This window comes from Pteropus vampyrus, unplaced genomic scaffold, assembly GCF_000151845.1.
Source record: "Pteropus vampyrus isolate Shadow unplaced genomic scaffold, Pvam_2.0 Scaffold85, whole genome shotgun sequence".
NCBI lineage: Eukaryota > Metazoa > Chordata > Mammalia > Chiroptera > Pteropodidae > Pteropus > Pteropus vampyrus.
The window spans coordinates 7,241,987-7,262,803 of NW_011888866.1; the positions used below are offsets into that span (position 1 = coordinate 7,241,987).

The 20,817-nt window shown below is 36.3% G+C and overlaps 1 protein-coding gene across 3 annotated transcripts in view; it reads left to right on the forward strand.

The window, feature by feature from the left end:
• ZNF280D (zinc finger protein 280D) overlaps positions 1-20,817 on the forward strand; it is a 181,943-nt gene that overhangs the window by 74,639 nt on the left and 86,487 nt on the right. For 2 of the 3 annotated variants that reach the window (XM_011363435.2, XM_011363438.2), the window contains exon 1: positions 4,399-4,554. The exons of the other annotated variant lie outside the window; for it this stretch is intronic. The gene's annotated coding sequence lies outside the window, so the exon portion shown is untranslated. Of the gene's footprint in view, positions 1-4,398; positions 4,555-20,817 lie in introns of those variants that run through there. 3 annotated transcript variants of the gene reach the window in all.

The window sequence follows — 20,817 nt, forward strand, 5'->3', positions numbered from 1 at the left end:
TTCCCTCTGGAGACATAGTTCTAAAAGCTGCCTTATTTCTCTACTTTCTTCACCAACTCTCTCTCTCAAATTAATAGCTGCTACTTTATGGAGATGCTCATCAAAAGCTTTCAGTTGCAAGATGACTAAGTTCTGAGGATCTAATGTACATTATAATATTGTATTGTATACTTGAAATTTGCTGAGAGTGGATTTTAAGCTTTCTCATCACACACACGCACACAGTAACTGTGAGGTGATGGATGTGTTAATTAACCTGACTGTGGTAATCATTTCACAATAGATATGTGTATCAAATCATCAGGTTGTATATTTTAAGTGGATATAATTTTATTGGTCACTTATACCTCAATATATCTGGGGAAAAAAATAATAGCTGCTACTTTGAAATAATAGAGCTGATACACGTGTCATCTGATCTTTTCCTAAAGGCTGAGTCATTTCGTTCAAATCCTACTGTGGCTTTTTGCTCATAGCCTTTTAAAATCATTTCTCTTTCTCTTTGGAATCTGAAAGTATTGAGTTTTACAATCCTGCAAGACCCCTAAATACTGGACTTTGTCTATTCTCGTTCATTTCTGTTTGGACACTGGTTAATTCTGTTCTACGCTAATCTCTTTCTGGTAATACCTTGCTAATCACATAGAAATCACCAACATCCACTATTAGTATTGCTTTCTGAACTCTTCCCTTTGAGCTACAAATTATGTACTTGTACTGATCTGCTTTCTAAGGTATTGTAGGCAATAGCCACTACCTAATATGAATCTTCAGTTATCCAGCATACTACATGTTTTCATAATTCCTACATGTTTTCTATGCTAAACTGATGCTATATATTTTAGATTTGTTATAGTAGGGCACTATTTCTATTATTAATCAAGATTAGTGATCGTAGCTATTATAAAGTAACTGTGGACAGAAAAAAAAGGGATTCTATAGAAAGTAACCTCAGAGGGTAATCTGATCATAAATTTCTAACTGGGCAGGTCATGGTGGGTAGTCATGCTTCTTTAATAAAAAGTCTATCTTTGCCTTAAGCAAGCCTTGTCCATTGTTTCTATGCATCTAGGTTAACACAACTTTGAAATAAACCACCCTCTAGAGAGCAGTAATCTGTTAACTATCCTGTAATCCAATCCCTGCCTTGCTTTTTCCTACCTCCATGTAATCTTCCTTACATTTCCTCCCTAATTTCGAATGCATTAAAGAAGCTGCAAAATTGTTATTCTGTGGAGCATATGAGATCTTGCTCCCTAGCATATGTCATCAGTTTGGCTCAAATAAACTGTTACAGAAATTCTCTACAAGTTTGGACATTTCTTACATCAACAAACAACCCTCTAATCTCAGTGTCATAAACCAGTAAAGGTTCGTTTTGCTCTAATCAGTCCAATAAGTATCAGTGTAGTAGATATGCTCATGTAATTATTAAGAGACCCACCCAGAGTCCTTCTATCTAATGTTGCTGCCATTAGGTCCTCCAGGTTTTCTGTATCTGGCTGACTGATGCATAAACAACAAAAAGGAACTATGAAATCACTAGAAATTTTAAGGGTCAGGCTTACATTGGGCAATCACTGCTTCTGTCTACTTTTCACTGGGCAGAAACAGCCACATGCCCAATGTAGAAGTAAGGGAGCTGAGAAATATGGGTTTCTTGGGTACACAAGAGGCAAATAAGGTGGTGAATATTTAAAATTGTCTCCTCCACAGTTGCTTTCAGTTGCAGGTAGCAGAAATCCCAACTCAAACTGGCTTTGTCAGGAAGGAAAAACTCTTCCTCTACCCTCTTAGATTTAGTTTTTGGAAGCCTGTGAATTAAACTGACAAAAGACAGCCTAGTGAGAGAAAAGAAAGATTTTAATCACATATTATGTAGGGGAATTTACAAAGAAATGTGACTCACAGGGGTAGTTAGAATTTGGGGCTTATATATCCTTTTAGTAGTTGAAGGGGAAGGGAGGATACTTAGGTAAAAACAAAGGACTTCTTAGAAGGTGGATGGGGGAGAGAGGGCACTTATGAGAAAACAACTTTTGGGAAAGATAAATGGGCCCTTAGGAGAATAGATGGGAGATATGATAGGTTTGTGACAATGTTTAGGTGTGGTGACAATTCTCATTGTCTCTAGCGATAAGAATCAATCTTTCGTGCTTGCTCCCTGGGAGATTTATGATTACTACCGAGTTTTTTTTTTTTTTTTTTTTGGAAGCTCTGCCTTAAAGGCAGATAAGGAATTTTAGGAACTCGGGTGCCTTCAGCTAAAAATAATTTTAATGCCACAGTGGCTTATTCTAGACCCGTTCAGCTTAAAGGGAAAGGTAATTTATTGGCTTATATAACAGAGAAGTCTAGAGATAGCATGGGTTCAGGTTAGGTTTGATTTGGAAGATTATGATCCTTTCAGGGATTGACTTCCTTTTCCTATAATTGATTTGCTTAGCTCTCCCATCTCCACATATTAGCTTTATTCTGTTGGCTCTCCTTACTAACATTAAATAACTAACTAACTAGATAACTAACTAACTAACTAACTAACTAACTAACTAACTAACTAAAAAATTTGTGGTTTTAGAGGAAGAACTCTTTTGTCCACAAACAAAAATCCTGTTCTTCACTCTGATTGCCTTTTGAAACAAAAACTGGTTCAAAGGGAGGTGAGAGTAATTCTGATAGTTTTAGGCTAGTGGGATCATTCTTGGAGTTGGGGGTAGGGTATTCCACCCAAATTGCATGAGTGAACACAACAGAGTTGTGGAACGGAAGCTGTGAAATCACCTTATATCTGTAAGTCATAGAGTGTGGAGCATGATCTCACTTAAGGAGAATGAGTACTGTGAGGAAACTTAGAGAGTATGTACAGAATGGAAAGGGACAGAAAATACAAGTCAGGAAGAGAAGCTCTTAAAAAAACCATGAGAAGGTATGGACAGTAAATCAAGAGAACCAAGAGTCGTGTTTCAGAAGCTAAAGGAGGAGCTTTAAGGATGGAGTAGTGAAATAAATCATCTAAATTACTTCCTGTGAGTTGATAGCATACTTACCATGCATCCTTTATAATTTGGCTTCTCATGTAAATGTTATTTTTGAGTGAAAATGTGTAGACCAGAGTTTTCTGGTCTTCATGGTGGTTGTTTTTCATGAAAAAAAAAAAAATTGGAATTTTGGTTTATATATCATTCTAGTAATTTTGGTTGGTATAAGTCATTCCCCTGGATTTAAATGACTTCTGGGGGCTAACTTTAAATTTCTATCTCTGCAAACTCTGGACCAGGCTCTAGAATACAGGGTGAAATCTTAAGTTGTTTCATAGTCTAGCATGCCTAGCTAACAATTAGGAACTATATTTGAAATATAAGGACTTAAGAATACACCAACATTTTTGTACTTTTAGCTTTCCATGTTTGTTATTTTGATTATTCTGTCTTTTCCTGTAAAGCTTATTCTCAAGGCCAACAAGAAAGGGAAAGCTGGGTATACTATTCCTGGCCTCGTTAAGAGAGATTGGTCATGGTTATTTGTAAGTATGCCAGAGCTCTAGGGGTAATGCAAGTGACCTTTGGGGAAGATTGATCTGAGAATGGTAATCACGAAGGAAGCAACTGTAATGATAAACAGCAAAGAGTTTGGAGCCTTCAGGATGAGGAAGAAGAAACTAATTTAAATAGGCAGGAAGAATTAGTATGATTCAGTGATTGAATGCTGTGTATAGTGAAGGTATGCGTGTTAAGGATCTAACAAGAGGCAAGATTTCAAAACTGGGTTACTCTTGAGAGCTGGACCACTACTACCATTGATCTTGTTAGGACAACTGGGAGAGGAACACAATATTTATTAAGTATGTAAGCATATCTTGACAAGTGTTCTTGTAAAGCATTTATCTTGTTTTGTTTTTGTCATTATAGGCATCCATATGGCAAGAGTTAGGAATTAAAGGAGACATGAGGAAAATTGTCTGTTTGAAACAAATCTGGCAAAATTAACCAATTATTAAAAGAACCCCACCTTCTTATCTGGTTTATTTCTTTGCGCCTCGTGTAGAGTATGTCATTTTAAATGGCGCCTCTCTTTTTAGACTTTCTTGAGAACTAGCTGTTACACACAGGGAGGCCCCGGAACGCACGTTTCCACGCCTTCAGATTTGGTGCGGCCCCGATTTCGGGACTACTGCCTCCGGCTGCTGGCGAGCAGACCGGCACCCACAGCGGCACCGGACCCCGGCCCAGGCCCCGGCCGTCGCCGCGACCCGCACATAGCGGGGCGCCGCGGCCTTCGAGGGCCTACAACGCGGCGCACATGCCCGCGCCCGCCTCCCGCGTCGGCGAGAAGAACGGGAGCCCGGACAAGCGGAGGCTGACCCGGAGCCTACCCATGAGGCAGCGCGCCGGCTCCGACAGAACCCCCCGCCCCCCCCTTCCCGTGGCTCAGCTGCGTGCTCCGCAATGGGAGCCGCCGTCGTCGCCGCTGTGTAGTGTTTCGTGCTCCTCCTTTTCCTCCTCCTCTGTCTCCTCCTCCTCAGGTCCCCAGTCAGGCCGATCCGCTCCGTTCACGGTAAGCGCCCCCCGCCCCCGCCCGCCCTGCGCTGCATCAGGAAGAGGCCCTCCCGCGCGGCCTGCGCCGCCTCACTCCGGGGGCGCTGGGTCGGGGATGGCGAGGCCGGCGCGGGTCGCCGAGAGCGACCAGGGCGCGGGGGAGGGGACCGGCTGCGCGGTGGCGGCCGGCCCGCCATCTTGCGCCGGCCCTGGCGGGGGAGGGATCCCGGCGCGACGCGGCGGCAGGCTCGGGGCGGCAGGCCTGGACCGCGCAGGCCGCCGCGGCCGCCTCCTGCGTCTCCTCCTCCGCCTCCTTCTCACCTCCCAAGGCCCGTGCGCCTGTCTGCCCCCAGCCTGGTTTTGGCTTTTCTCTCTGGAGCCAGCTCCCTTTGGTCTTCCATACATTCTGTGCTGATGTTTGGCGGAGACCCATCTTACAACAGCTCTCCCGGGAGTCTTCCGTCGTAGGCGAAGAGACCACAGGCGGTTCCGAACTTTCAGGCGTCGGAGACCCGAGGGCCCTGGTTCCTCGGCCCAGTAACCAGTCATTGCACGCTCAACCCCTCATTCTTGTCGAAGGGACTTCCCTGCCCTGCCGTAGACGTCCCGTTATTGTCTCCAAGAGAAAGGCCCAGGGGAGAAACGTGGAGACACAATTTTAGAACTGAGCTTTCAGGTTTCACTACATGAGACGGAAAGAATGATCTCACTCTGAGGTTTTATCCTGCTCTAGAGATAGATATAAGGAGTTCCTTCCAACTTGTCTCAAGTTTTAACGCTTTTAAGGAGCAATTTGCTAGAGAGGATAAACGTCAAAGTGAATCCGCTTCTGCAAGCACGGGTGACCTTGGTCCTAGGGGTTCTCTTTGTTTGCAAAGATTTGTTAGTTTATAAGAAATTCTATGAATTTAAGATTTATTTATTTATGGTTCTCAGGTTTGGACTGTGTTTTAAGAATGTGACGTCTTTTAGTGCCTTTAAACATAAAATTGAAATGTAGGGGGAGAGTTCTAAAGCACAAAAGCCACCTACTTCTCTTGGCATTTGTGAGGTGTCCTTCATTGGGGGACTACTGTGCCAACCCAAGCAGAAACTTATTGTGCCCGTGAAGGCACTGGTGTGCTTAGAGAATTAAGTTAGGGCTGCGTGCTGTGGATGTTTTAAAACATCAGTGCAAGTACCCTTATAATTGTATCCTGCATTGGTATCTGTCATTTGTACCTCAAAACTCCTTTTACAGTGGTCTGTGTTGATAGAACTGAACTGTTTGGAAGGTGAGGGAAGAGCTTCAGGGAGAGTTCCTTAATTAGGTCATGGCTGGGAAGTGATAGAGACATTTCTAGAACCTTAGGTCTTCTGATTCTTCATCAGTGCTCAATTTACTATATTGTGTGTTATTTTTTGATGTGCAGTAAGAAGAGGCAAGGAGGCTCAGCTACAAAATTTAAGAAATACTATTCAATTGCCCCTTCTATTACATTGTTATTTTTAAGAATTCATTTCTTAACCTTTCAACCTTTTATTTTTCGTGTTCTTTTCCCCCCAAACATCGAAAAGTTGAAGAATAGTGCATTCGAACACTCATACTTACTCCCTAGTTTTAATAGTTGTTACCACTTAGCCACATTTGCTTTATCTACCAATTTCATGTTCTTTTGGTGAACATTCTCAAAGCCCGTTGCAGTATCATGACAGTTTACACCAGAGTACTATATATGTGTCAGAGTACTATATATGTGTCAGTGTGTATATCATAAGATTAAGGCCAATTTTTTATATAACAACAATACCATAATTATACTTAAAGGTTAGAATATAGCTACAATCTATATTATGTAGTATTCACATATTGGTGGTCCCCAAAATACCTTTTTTAATAATTTATTTTGAAACCGGTATACAATCATGCATTTCATTTGTGTTAGTTTCTTTTAGTGTAGTTCCCTCCGTGTGTGTGTGTGTGTGTGTGTGTGTGTGGATGTTGACATTTTGAAGAGACCAGGCCAGTGGTCTTCTAGAATAACCCACAATCTGTATTTTATTGAGTTTCTCTTATTGGGGTTTAAATTGTAGCCTCAATCTCCTGTATTTTTTGAATAGATCAGGCTTAATATTTTTGGCAAGAATACTTCATAAGTCATACAGTGTACTTTGCATTATACATCAGAAGACGTAAAGTGAGGTTATCCTATTAGTAATCTTAAACTTGACCCCTTGGGTAAGCTGTTGACATACTCTCCACTGTAAGGATTTCCTTTTGCAATTAGCAAGTACAGATGGTCCCAGACCTAGAGTGGTTCAGCTTACGATTTTTCGACTTTATCGTGGTGTGAAAGCAGTACTCATTCAGTAGAAACCGAAGTTTAAATTTAGAGTGTTGGTCTTTTCCCCGGCTAGTGATACTCTCTCATGGTGCTGGACAGCGGCTGTCAGATGATTTTTGCCCAGCTGTAGGCAGATGTGTACCCACATGTTGTCTACCTTTCTCCTCAGGGACCCAAATCAAGAACCTTCTGCCTGGTGCTGTTTGCTCCAACAGATTGAGAATGAGTTTGGTAAAGCAGAGCAGAAACTTTCTTTGATCAAGAAATACAGAGTGGTGAGCCCATGCTCAAATGGCACCTTCTACCCAAAAGGGAAGGAGCCTCCTGTATTTATAGGCTGTGGCATGGAGTTATTAAATTCTTTTAGGCAGGCGTAGTTATTCTGTTGCACTTGGCCCTGTTGTACATGGCCCTTTTTGCACACTATGTCTCATCGCCATGTTGGTCTTTGCAGTTGGCCTTCTTCATTTGCCAGGAATCCTTTTTAGTTCCTGTAAGCAAGCATAGCTTATAACATAGTTTCGTTTTGAGAAGCGTTAGCCCAGTGACATTAGTGTTCTGAGCACGTTTAGGTAGGCTAGGCTAAGCCAACACGCTTAGTAGGTTAGGTGTACTAAATGCATTTTTTTTTTTTTTTTTTTTTGCATTTTTGACTTAAGATATTTTCAATTTACAATGGATTTATTGGGACATAATCCTATTGTTAAATCTAGGGTGATATATTGGCATTAGTATTTGGTATGCATTTATCTGCATTAATCTGTTATAACATAATTGTGAGCAGTCCTCTAGAAATGGGTGTTTGGGGGAGCATTTTTGGAGAATAGGACTAACTTATCTAGTTTAGAGAACTTGGAATTGCTGTTGGCATCAGAGCCTAGGGTAGCTAGGGGAGAGGAAGCAGAAAGTAAATGTCAGAATGACTGCCTCCTTTGAATGTTTGCTTAGAGTCTTTATGGCAGTAGTGAGCTAGGTTAAATAGAAAAATTCTGAGCTAGTTTGGTCTAGGAGGACTACATATCTCAACATAGCAACTTCAACCTATTCTTTCCAGTCAAGCTATCTAGTCCGGTCTTGCTTCTTCTGTCCAGTTGTTTTACTAATCAGCATTGGCTTTTTTAGTAGGAATGAGGAGGGCAAAGGAAAAGAATAATTTTGTACCCTCTTTTCCCACATCTGTTTTCTTTATTCAAGAGAACATTTAGAACCATACCAAGATTTTTTTTAAAATTTCTATATGATTTAGGCAGGGGATGTACCTCAATGAAATATCAATTTTTATAAATAGAAAGTAAACTGTAGTTTTAGGTGGCAGGAAATTAGAGATTATTGATGACATTTTGTTATTCTCAAGGTAACTTTTGAAAGCTGAAAAATACTTATATTCATTAATTAAATATATAATCCTGAATAGTTTATCTTTTCCTGCTTCAAAGGACTAAAAAGTATTTGATTTTTTAGTGAGGTTGTTTTAAAGGTAAAAGTAATGACTTGATTTACTCGGTAACTGTATCAAAAATGTGTGTTTGGAATTTTTATTCATTTCTGTAAGATAGTTTTAAGGATTCTTTTAACTCAGTATACTGGGAAAAATAGATATCACTATTTTATTTTTTAATATTTAAATCATATAATTTTATATCATATAATTTAATTTATATAATTACAGAATAAAGGGATCATCTAAGACAATTTATTAGAGCTTTTAATGAGAATCTAAACATACAAATCTCTTTGTATGTATTCAGAAAAATGAAAAAATATATATCTTATGCATTTAATTATATACTACCCCTACAGTGAATATACATCACAATTGAATGCTCTTGGCAAACATTCTTATTACAATTGCAGCATACTTTTTTAGTTGTTTTTTTTTTTTTTTTAAGTTTTTGTATCCACACAAAGAACATCTTCCTTGATTCTTCCCACTTTGAGTCCTGTGCAAAAGAACATACTGGTTAGAGGGTAAGACAGAATTCCTCGTTCCTCTAAGTTCTTTTCCTAGATCAAGAGGAATTATTATTCTTGGTAACTTATGGTTTTGTAATTGAAGCTTTCCTTCATTACAATGAAAGCATTCTCTGCATCAATATTAATCATAGGCCATCATCTTCAAGTCATTCTTTTGCAGGTATAGGTTCTGACTCTCTTAACTAGTGTATCTACCACTCTTTTAGTCCTTTTGTAATACAGCTCTCTTCAGGATATATACAGAGTTTTTTAAAATTCATTGATGCTTGAGAATGCATTGAGAAAAGTAACTGGTTTTTCTTAAGACGCTAAGAATCATCAAATATGTTTGAAATCCAGACTATGTGAAATTGACTTCTCTGCTTTCCATTTGTGAAATTTTACAGAAGTTTTTCAGACCTGTTCAACCATATATTGCCAACAAAGGAAAATTTCTTGCTGGATAGTACTAAGCCAGTTCTACACTTAAAAAAATTTGTCAAGTTGTATTTCTGACAGAATTTTAAAATTCTTCTGTTACTTCTTATAATTCTTGTAATACTCTGGGTTTAGCTTTACCCTTTTCTGGACCTATGTATATCTGCATCTTCCAGTTTTATGATGTTTCATTGTCACATGTTGCCCAGATTTTTATTCTGTATTTTCCAGGTTTTGAAGGTATATGTACTTGAAATGGGCAACGTCATCTGAATGAGACTACTTATCAACTGTCGTAAATGAACCTGGAACATATTCATCTTGTAAATACTGATTTGAGATTTCAAATACTTCCCTAATGAGTTCTCGGTTATCATTTCTTTTGGGTCTTCTTTTTGCATGTACATCAGCAATGCAATACTTGAATTTTTTGAAACCTATGGTTCATAATTTTGTTGAAGAGAGGGTAGCAATCTTTCCTTTATAATTGCAAGCTCTTTTTAGTTTTAGATTTGTAGACACCAATTCGAATAAACAATCCAATTAATTAAAAAAATTTTTGTATTTCCTTCTAGTCACCTGCATTCAGCACTTGTCCACTTATGAACTATATCAAGTTGAATTTCAGCACACAAACATGAAGGATGAACAAATACTATCACATGTCCTTTTAGCAAAAGAGCATGGTTTACATTCTTATAAAAATATTGCATGATGAAGTTCTTTGTGCTAAATGAGAATACTGTATTTCCTTTTAGTTTTTAGAAATACATTGATCACTCATTGATTGTTGAGTTTGAGGAAATTTATCTTGGATGTCTCATCTGAAGACTCAGTTTGAGATTTCCTAATTTCTCTGTCATCATTAGAGTTTGAAGTCCTTGCTCTCTATCTTTGCTTTTGCCTTCAGGTTCATCTAATAATTATGAAATGCTTCCTCTGTCAGTTTTCTTCTCTTTCATTATGGGTAGAAAATAAAAAGTTCTGAGTTCTTACCTGTATTCAGTGAAAACTAAAAGCAATTGGAGAGGATCAGGATATGGCACCCAAAATGTAACACTTTGACATAATGATTATTTTGAGCAGAAGGCAATTGAGAATCAACAGATGCAGGAAGTGTTTTCTGCCCTCCTGTTACCCGACTAAAGTAGGACATAAATTTTCCTTTGTAGTGTTCCTCCTCCTTCCATACTAGGAGGGAAAGAGTGACTCATCACCTGGGATGGAGACTTGACACTGAGATGAGTTTGCATAAACAGACCTAACTAAAATAACCTTATCTTTAATTAGTTGCCCATATATTTTGTAGTTACTTTCCTGTAATTTATTGTCTCTCGCAGCCCAAATCCCCTTTCCTTTGTTAAAATGGTATATAAGCTTCTTTGAGTTTTACTTCTTTTCTGTGAACTCCCATGTAAATATTAATAAAAATGGTGTGCTTTTTCTCCTGTTAATCTGTCTTTTGTTAGTTTAAGTCATAGACCCCCAGCTATTACAATCTAAAAGGTAGAAGTTTTTCCTTCCTAATACAGACGAGAAAGATGATGTCTTCAGCCTTCTATTACCTTTTTGAAAGATGATGCAATATTTTGTACAAGAACATTTTAAAAAAGAAAGGATAATGCATTAGTGATTATTTCACTCTTGGGTTATCCTTATTAGGCAATTAAATCTTCTCTTTACTTACTACTTTAGGTTTTTTAAAAGCATATTTAAGAATAATTGAGCAGAGGTGAAAAAACATCTAGAATGATGAAATTAGCAAAATATTTCAAATCGTAGGAAAAATGAAATCACTAAGATCCCATCATGTATCTTAGACTTATAGAAGGATTCTGCAGACTCATGTAATAATTATAAGATAGAATATACAGAATGAGTTTTATTCTATTTAAAAATAATAGATTTTCTCTTCGTTGTTTGAAGATCTTTGGGAAACAATAAAAGTCATAAAATGTCTATCTTTACCACTAGAACTACTCAATAAAGAAAAAAACAAAAATCGTTTCTATGGACTTGTAGTATACTGAAGATGAATGGTTAATTTGGACAGATAGAGAGTTCCACCCCTCTCCAACACATTAAACCTGTCTGCCACTCCTTGTACCATGATAGGTTTGTCAGCCTTTTGCATTGCATCTCTAATGAATGCAGATAGTACTTAGAAAGTTATTCCTTGAGGTTTCCATTCCAAAATATTTTCATTGTTACCATTTTTTTCTTCTCTTCCTTCCAAACTTTACATTCAGAGATCCTCCATAGTAAAAAATGATTAACAAACCCTATAGGATCAGATTATAATATTTAGGCTTCTTGGTGAACTGAATTAAACCAAAAATATTTTTATTTCAGTTATTTTTATTGCAAGTATTTTGGCTTTTCTGGTTTAGTATATCATGATAATATGTGATTTTTGGAATGACATATGCTTTGCTGCTTTGCATTTTTAAACACAATGCCTTATACATAATAACTGCTTAAGAAATGCTTCTTAGTGTTGTGCTCATCACTCGAATATTCTGAGTTTAAAATGATTACTTTTTGTGTATGTCTAAAATTTTGACTAGCCAATATAGCCAGTATAATAATTTATCCCTTTTTTAAATAAAAGCTTTGACTCAGTTTATCCAGTGTTGCAGTTCTTTAAGTGTGATCCTGAGGTCTTGAGATGCTTTCAGAGGTTCTACAGTCCTCTCTTTACCACCTACCTATCTCATGAGGTTGAATTTTCCTCACTTCAACAGAACAATGTAGTACAATAGAGTGCAGAAGCAGATTAGAAAATCCATCTGTCTTTATTAAGACATTAATGAGATTTGTTAAAATGTAAAAATGCCATTCTAAATTTTTTGTTTTGGAAAAATAGTTATTTTTCATAAAAATACTTAACATTAAGTGCAATGGGTTTATTACAGTCATTTAAAGGTAAATTAATATATATTTATTAAATTTCTCAAGTTGGGGTTTGTGGACTCAAGGGTGAAGATTCCATCCTTAGATGTTAGTCAGCCACACTTTTTTTTTTTTTTGCCAGGTTTGGGATTTCTTCAATGTAACAACTGCTTGAATGCCTTTCACTTGAGGGCTATTAACCAAAGCAAAGATCATTAGATCATGAAATAATTTGCTCCTTGCTTGTAAGCTCTACCCCCTGTGTGCTCCTTATTTTGTGGGTAATTATTACCTTTGGCAAGTTTGAGAAGCAAAACCTTGAGTGGGTTGAGAGGCTTTGAAAGAGATCTGGGGGTTTTAGGTATATCCTAATCCCTATTTCCTGCTTTGTTTACTTCACTCATTCATCGTTCAGTTTGCTTTTCCTATTCAAGGAGTAAGATTATCTGTCAACTCTACAGGATTAGTAACTGCTGATAGAAAGGCCCTCATAAAGAAAATGCAACATGGAAATGGCTTTTTAAGTTCCATGGGGAAAAATAATAATCTCCCAATTTTATTGAATAGAAAAATGTAAAGAGTATTGGCAATGCTTTTTTTGACACTGGGTTTGTTAGGATTTGTGTTCATTTCAGAAGTTATAACACAGGAGTTGTCTTTCTAGTCTTTTATTGTAGTGTTTTAGAGATTACAAAATTTTTCACAGTTACATTTCACCCTTACTTATTTGAGTTGAGTGATATTTCATCATCCATACTTTGTAGAGGAAATTGAGTCTCAGAAAAACTTCATTTCATTCATTGAAATACTGGGTGCCAGATTATGTTTTGTCATTTTGTAAATGTGATGCCTTGATATTCCCACATTTAAACCTCTCAGTCTTTCCATTTTGTGGTTATGTATGTTCTCTCTGTTGGGCTACATAGCACAGGACTAGTCTTGCAGCCTGGCAGCACCAGCCACTGGTGGAAGCACCAGCTCCTAGAGCATTTGGCCAACTCTTTACCTCACTGCATTCTGGAAACTTTTAGCCCTAGGATGCATAGATTGGTGGGGAGTTACTGAAGAGTTTGGAATTGATAAGAGATTCAGTGAAAGCATTGTTTTAGGAAATTGCTGATTTGGTGGTTATGTATTGAATAGATGAAAGCAGATCCAGATGTGTAAAGACTAGGTATAATGTGAATCTTATAAAGTAAATCTTGTTACTGCTATTTATAGGTGTGAGGTAAGGGCCTGAACAAGTACTTCGTAAATGGAAAGGCAAGGGTGGTTGTGGGAAATATTTTGAAAGAATACTCTATAAGACTGGGGAATTGATAAGATATGATGAATAAAAGAGAGTGACATTGAAAAATACTCAAAAGACACAGGATCAGAAGAATGACAGTTTTCATTTGTAGGAAAAGAGAAGTGCAAAGGTAGAACTAATTTTATAAATTGAAGTAAGGTTAATATGAAATTCACTGCTTTAACCATTTTTAAGTGTAAATTCAGTGGCATTTAATACATTCACAATGTTGGGCAACCATCAACACTTACCTAATCTCAGATTATTTTCAACTCTTCAAAAGGAAACCCATTACTCATTAAGCAGTCTCTCCCTATTCTCTCCTTTCCCCAGCCTCTGGCAACTACTGATCTGCTTTCTGTCTCTGGATTTGCCTATTTCAGACATTTGCTATAATGGAATCATACAATATGTGGTTGACTTCTTTCACTTAACAAAGTGTTTTCAAAGTTCATCCATGTACTTCAGTTCATCAGTTCATCAGTACTTCAGTTTTTAAAAATTGCTGAATAATATTTCATTATATGGATAGGCCACATTTTGTTTCTCCATTCATCAGTAGATGAACATTTGGCTTGTTTCCACACTTAGGCTATTATAAATAATGCTGGAGAACTAATTTTTGTGGGGAAGTTGTTTTCACTTTTTGGAAATACTGAATTTGACATGAGTTTAAGTTATCCATATAGCAGTTTTCAGCAATTAAAAGAGAAGTCATTGTTGGAGTTTAATATTTTATGATTTTATAGACTACTAGTGAGAACTGATAACTGAAACTGTAGAATTTGTTAGATCTGTCTTTTAGGGAACAATTTGTATAGGGCCGAGGCCTAAACTTTATGGGAAACCTGATTTTACATTATCTAAGGAGGAAGAGAATATGGAGAATCTGTGAAGTTAAGAGGAGGAGGAGGTGGATAGAAAACCAGTCTGTTGGCATACAGAAAATTACTAAGAATATTTCAAGAAATTGGGTTAAAATAGATAAGGAAAATGAAAGGGTAATTTAATTATGAGGGTTGTTGAGATCTTCAGATGGATACCTTCAACGGAATACTGTGCAGAAGAAAATGTAGCTGTGCCTGCTGCATTCAGCTTAGTTTTGACTGACAGTGGTATCCAGAGCAAATTGTCTGCAGCTTGGATCAAGATCAGCAGGAGATTTTACTTGAAGTGGAAGGTGGTGCAAAGAGAGATTCCCTATACCCTGTTTTGAAGAAGGATTCCTTTTATGTAGATACTTTTCATGACTATTTCGATATAGACTGATTCGTAGTCTTATGCAGTCTACTGAAGCCCAGGCTTTTATTTTTATATGGAGATTATTCTGCTACATTTTAGTCCATATCTTGTTACAAGGAAACAACAGTGACAACTGATAAACTGTTATATCTTTCATAATACAGATATTATAATTGGTAACAAATATAAAACATGTATTATTCTGGTCACCTTACTCTGTCATTTTGAAGTATAATTAATACAGAAGACTTTAAAAAATTACCTGGGTTCTTGTGTATTAAGTCAACCTACCAGTAGTTTACAGAAAGAAAGGTGACACAAGAAGTATCTATCTGCAAAGGCTTTCTGCTTATTAACATTATCTTTAAAATTTTTATAGATCTTGCTAACATTGGGAGTTCTGAGTTAAACCATCAAACAGATTTATTTATTAAAATGCAGCTTTTATTCTTTATTTAAAATTATCACCTATTTTTCTTCAGGAATTTATCTGCTTTGAATAAACATGAATTTCATCCTTGGTGTTGAGTTTCAACCCAACTGCTTTGTTCATTTTTTTGTACTTGAAAGTTTCTAGAAAATATTTGAGTATACCAAAATGTTTTATTGATAATTACAAAATGAAGTTTTATAATTCAACATTTTCAATTAGGGCAGTTTTTCTTTTGTTAATAAAATAATAAAAATTCTCCTTTCACTCTAGGCAGAAATTCACATGCTTGTGTTGGGTGGATATGTTTATAATATTAGGCTTGGAAAGATCCTTGGAGATCTTGAAAGTGACCATTTTCAATTACATAATGCTTGTTTTTTTTGGTTTGGTTTGGTTTTGTTTTTTTGGCAAAATCTTATATCTTGAGTTCATTTCATTTGCTGATATTTTAACTGCTAATTGTTTCGTTCTTATATTAGGATGAAATCTGCTTCCCTGTAATTTTAGTCTTATTCTGGGTAGAGGCAAATAGTGTGTAGCTGAAATCTCTGACGTTTGAAGTGCCTGGGTTTGAATTTTTTTCTCTACCACTTAATTGTGTTACTTAGTTTGTGTACTTAACTTGTATGATTCGGTTTCCACATCTGTAAAGTAAGCATAATTATAGGGTCAATTTCATAGATTTTTTTTGAGGATGAGATGAAATCGTATATGCATTTAATTAATATTACCTAATGGTAGCAATAAATTGTTATTATAATTATAATTTATAACGTATAGCAGTATATAATGAATTAAGCAGTTGAAGCTCAATACTAAGAATGAAGTTCTCTCATTTATTCAAAATAAATAAATATTGTTATTGTTGTCACTTGATCTACAAAGAACAAGTCACCCTCTTTCTTTTTTTCTTATGACAAACTTTAAAATATCTAAACAGCTTTTACTTCTACCACTCTTGTCCCACAGCTTCATGTTTCTGAAGTTATTTATATTTAGTCCTTTGACCTAGACAGAGCTCTAATTCTAATTTCTTGTAGTGGACATCTGTTGTTTTTGCTACCCAATATCCATTCACTCTTAACATTGGTAACATGTTTTGATTTTCCTTTGAGGAACTATCCCCCTCCTCTAGTTTTTAATAGTGGATTTTTTTGTTTTGTTTTGTTTTGTTTTGTTTTGTTTCGTTTTGTTTTGTTTTGTTTTGTTTTGTTTGTGGTTGGGTCTCTACCTCTGGTATTATGTGATCTAGGACTAAACCTATCACAGATTCTTAGCAGTAGTGATCGGCTTAGGGAAGGGCATATGACTTTAGCAAAGCCAATCAATTTCGGTCAAAGCTGGTCCTCTTATTATTGCCTGGAACTTAAAATTTGGAAGGCGTTAGATTAGAACTGTTACTATCATTCACAACAGGAGACCCTTTCTGAGGACAGAATCAACATAGGGGAAGCAAAGCCAGGGCATGGAGAGAGAAAATCCAGTTTTAAATACCATTGTTTGAATTGTGCCGGTAGCTAGCTCTCTAAATGAGCCAATAAATTCTCTGTTGCATAGCCCCTTTGAGTAGAGTTTTTCTGTTACTTACAGTCCAAAGAATCATAATCACAGTATTCTAAGTAGGACTTGAATTAGAACAGATTGTATAAAACCACCATCTCTTTGATTTTAGATTCAAATTCTGTTATTTTGAAACTATCACAAATCTGATCATATCAGTTCCTGCTTAAAATTCCCTCAGTGGGTTTCCATTACTCTTGGGATAAGGACAGAATTCCTAAACATAGTCTTTAAGGTCCTGCATTGTTTGATTCCTGTCTTACACACTACCATATACCTCCATGCTTCTTTTCTCCATTCACACTGGTTTCTTTGCAGTCTCTTATATTTGCTATGCCATAGATCTTTTGCACATGCTGTTTTTTGAGCAAATACAAAATTCTAGATTTTACCATTCATTCTAGCTTTTTGAAATCTTTGAAAGCCTTGTTTGTTATTTAACATACATTATACTATATATTCATTTATAAATTTAATCTACACATAGTATGGTGTTTGTCTAAATTGTTGCTACGAATATTGCCCTTCGTTAACACATGTAAGGCATATGAATGCCCTTTTTACCACTGAACTATAACCTTAACTATCTTCCGTCACTGTTATTATCCATTGCATCACACATCGAACTCTCATGAGCATGACTGGGGATAGGGCAGGGGAGGGAATAAGGATTCATACTTTTTACCTCATTTACTTTTGTATGTTTGAATCATTTTCAGTGAACATTTATTTTTACTTAAAAAAAAACAGTAACAAAAACATCTTTCCTTTAAGGATTAATATGAATGTTTCTTCCATGTGGAGGCATTTCCAGATTCCTCAGCTAGATGTGATTTTTTTTTCAATCCCCGAACCTAGAAATTCTTAGCATTTTTGATTCATAGGCCCTTATGAGAATTTGATGCTCCCTGAAAGTGTACAAGTGTTCACAAAATTTTGCACATTTCTTATTTCTATGGTTCCCCCAATATCTTATCAAGAACTTCTGCTATAGCAGTTTTAATTTTTATTATAGCTCCCATTCCTTGTTTTGTATAATACTTATGTATTTATCATAATCTCCCTACTAGATAGTTTCTTGAGGTAGGAACTTTTTCATATTCTATGTAGTGTTGAGGATTGTGCCTTGTGTTAGATAGAAAATGATTAAGTATTATTTTTTAAAGTTTCAGTTGTTTTTATTACGAAGTATATTGTCATTAGAAAATCTGACTGAGCTTACTAACTTGGGGAATTGTTTTGTAATAGAGGAAAAAATTTCCTTTATCCTCTTAGATTAAATGCCTGGGACCTGCAAATTGAACTTAAAAAACGGGTAACAGGAGAAGAGGTACACAAATTTTATTTGATGTTAGTATTTTAACTTTTATGTTCATAGTGGTCTTTATAGAAAGGAAATGAAGACACAAAGAGGTGTTCAGACACTGACGGGGGCTTATGTTTACCATTTTAACAAAGGATGATAAATTTGTGAAGTGGCAGGACAAAGGAAAAGGAATTTAGTCTCCTAGGAGTGATAAGTTGAAGGATGGTGGATAAATATATAGAGGAAACTAATAAAAGATAAGAGTTATTTTAGTAAGATTTGTTTGTGTAGACCCAACTTGGTGCCGACTTTCTGTCTCCAATGATAATGGTAATTTTTCCTTTTGGTATGGGAGAGGCGACGGGGGAAAACCTTCATAATAGGACAATTTTGTCCTGCTTTTAGACAGATAGGTAGAGGGCAGAGAGCTCTTTCTGTGTTTTCTGTTTCTTATTTGTCTTCAGCTCAAAGCAGTGCTTATGCCAAAGTGATAGATTTGAGGTGGCATATTCTGATCCCCTGTAGGTTTTAAGGAATCGATCTGGATTTCTCCTTATTTTGAGAATTAAAGTGGTAATTCTTTGATTACCTACCTTCAGAAGATGAAATTTTTTCTTTAAGTTAGGAGGTGGACAAGAACAAGAATTGCTCTTTGAGCCTTGTTCTTGGAAATAGCTAGGGCAGCCCCTTTTAGGACCTGAATTTTTTTTAATCCTAGTTCTGAGCTGATTTGTAGGCCACTTTTTTCTAGACTGAGTCCCAACCCTTCCCTTTTTCTGTTTGCCTGTTAAGATTCCTGAATGTATAATCTTTTTTTAAAATACAGCATTTGAAGTTTTTGGTTTATTTAAAAAATAAAACTAAGTATATCCATATTCTCCCTTTTTTTAGGTCTCTTTCTACTTTTCTTGGAGTGACCATTTTCAGAAGACAGTATTCTACTTGAAAAATTAGATTCTTTCAGAAATTAAGTGAGATTTGATAACTTCTAAAGTTTCTACAATCCCTCAATATTCTGTCTAGTATTTTAGCTGCTAGTGATCTGATGTTTCTCATTGTGCATTTTGTGTAGAGTGTGTTCTTTTCAAGAATATGTCTGTGACTATTTATGTTTAAAGTAATTAAAAATTAAATGAAATTTAAAATTCAGTTTCACGAGTGACATTTCAAATGCTCAAAGCCACACATGGCTGGTGGCTACTGTATTGGACATACAGAATATTTCTACTGAACAACACTGGTGTAAAGAATCATTGCCATATTTAATTCTTGTTTTTAATTAATAAATGCTTTCATGGATTCCTTTAGCATCTCAGCCACTGGAGTATGCTATCACCATAAAAACCCCTCAAAAGTAACCACTTCAGACTTTTGGTGGTAAGGTATAGAATTCTATGAAGAATTACATCAGTTGATATTTGAAATGGAATATCCAGCAAAGATATGAAGTGGGAATCTCAAAGCTCCAAAAGATCTCTGGCTTCTGCAGCTCAGACTTGGCTCCAAAATAGCCAGGAAAAGAGAACACTCTACTTCAGCTACTGACTCAGGTAGAAATTTCATGCCTGCCCATGTTTGTACACCTGTTTCTACAGAGAAAAAAATTAATTTCAAGCGACTTACTTATCAAAGATGGTCATTCACTTTTGGAGATTGCTAACATAATTAATTATAATTCCTATTTTATTATTTTTTGTTTCAGCTTTTATGTATCTAACATTAAACTATATCTTAAATAATTTTTTCTATAAAAAATTTTAAAAAATGGAAATGGAATTTTTAATTGTTTGAAAATTTACTTTTACCCATTGATAGGTATCAACTGATGCAGTGTCGCTGTGTTAAACAATAAAGGCAATGCATTTGACCTAGCACATAGTACACCTATGCTATAGTGCACGTAGCATACACTATAGCATAGGTGTTTTACATACTAGATATAGATCTATTTACTATCCAATAAGGGAAAAGATTAAGCAATTTCACAAACCACAACTATAGAGTCTGCACGTAAAAAAAGAGCACTAGGCTAGGAGCCAGAAGAACCAAGTCATAGCTCCAGCACTGCCACAGCTTTCAGTCAAGTCACCTTGCAATTCTGGGTCTAAGCTCTTAGTTCAACATCTTTAAAGTTTAATTCAGCACTGTACTTTATACTTTACTGTACACTATATACTGTAAACATTTATTAACCATAAACATTAAAACCTGGTAAAGAATGAATGCCAAATTCAATTTCTGACTCAACCACATATTAGCTGTGTGACCTTGGGCAAGTTAATCTCTGTGCCTTGCATTTCTCTCTCTCTCCTCCCCTTCCATCCCTTTCTCTATCTCTGTATATAGTATATCACAGAGTTATAATGAAGATAAATGAGATAATACACATGAAGCACATAGCTCAGTGCCTGGCACACAGAAATCACTCAATAAATCTTAACCATTTTTAACTCCTGGCTAAATCTCATTTTAAAGAGCAGATCACAATTTCATTATAATGGAATTTACAAGCTATCAGCTGAGCATTTAGAAATCATTTTGTTATATAAGATGATATAAGATCTTCATTTCAGTAGTATTTCTCATGATGAAATTTTAGCTTTATAAGCCTTCTGGAATGTGGCTGTAAAAGCAATGCTGCCACATTTTCATCATTTTTTTATTTTTATTTTTTTTTATTACGTATTATTATTTATGCCTACAGCACCTGGTCTTCCTAGGTGGTCTCCCATCCAAGTACTAACCAGGCTTGAACCTGCTTAGCTTCTGAGATCAGACATTGGGCTTGTTCAGAGTGGCATGGCCGTAGACCATAGGCCATGGCTCCACTGGGGTGCGAACCC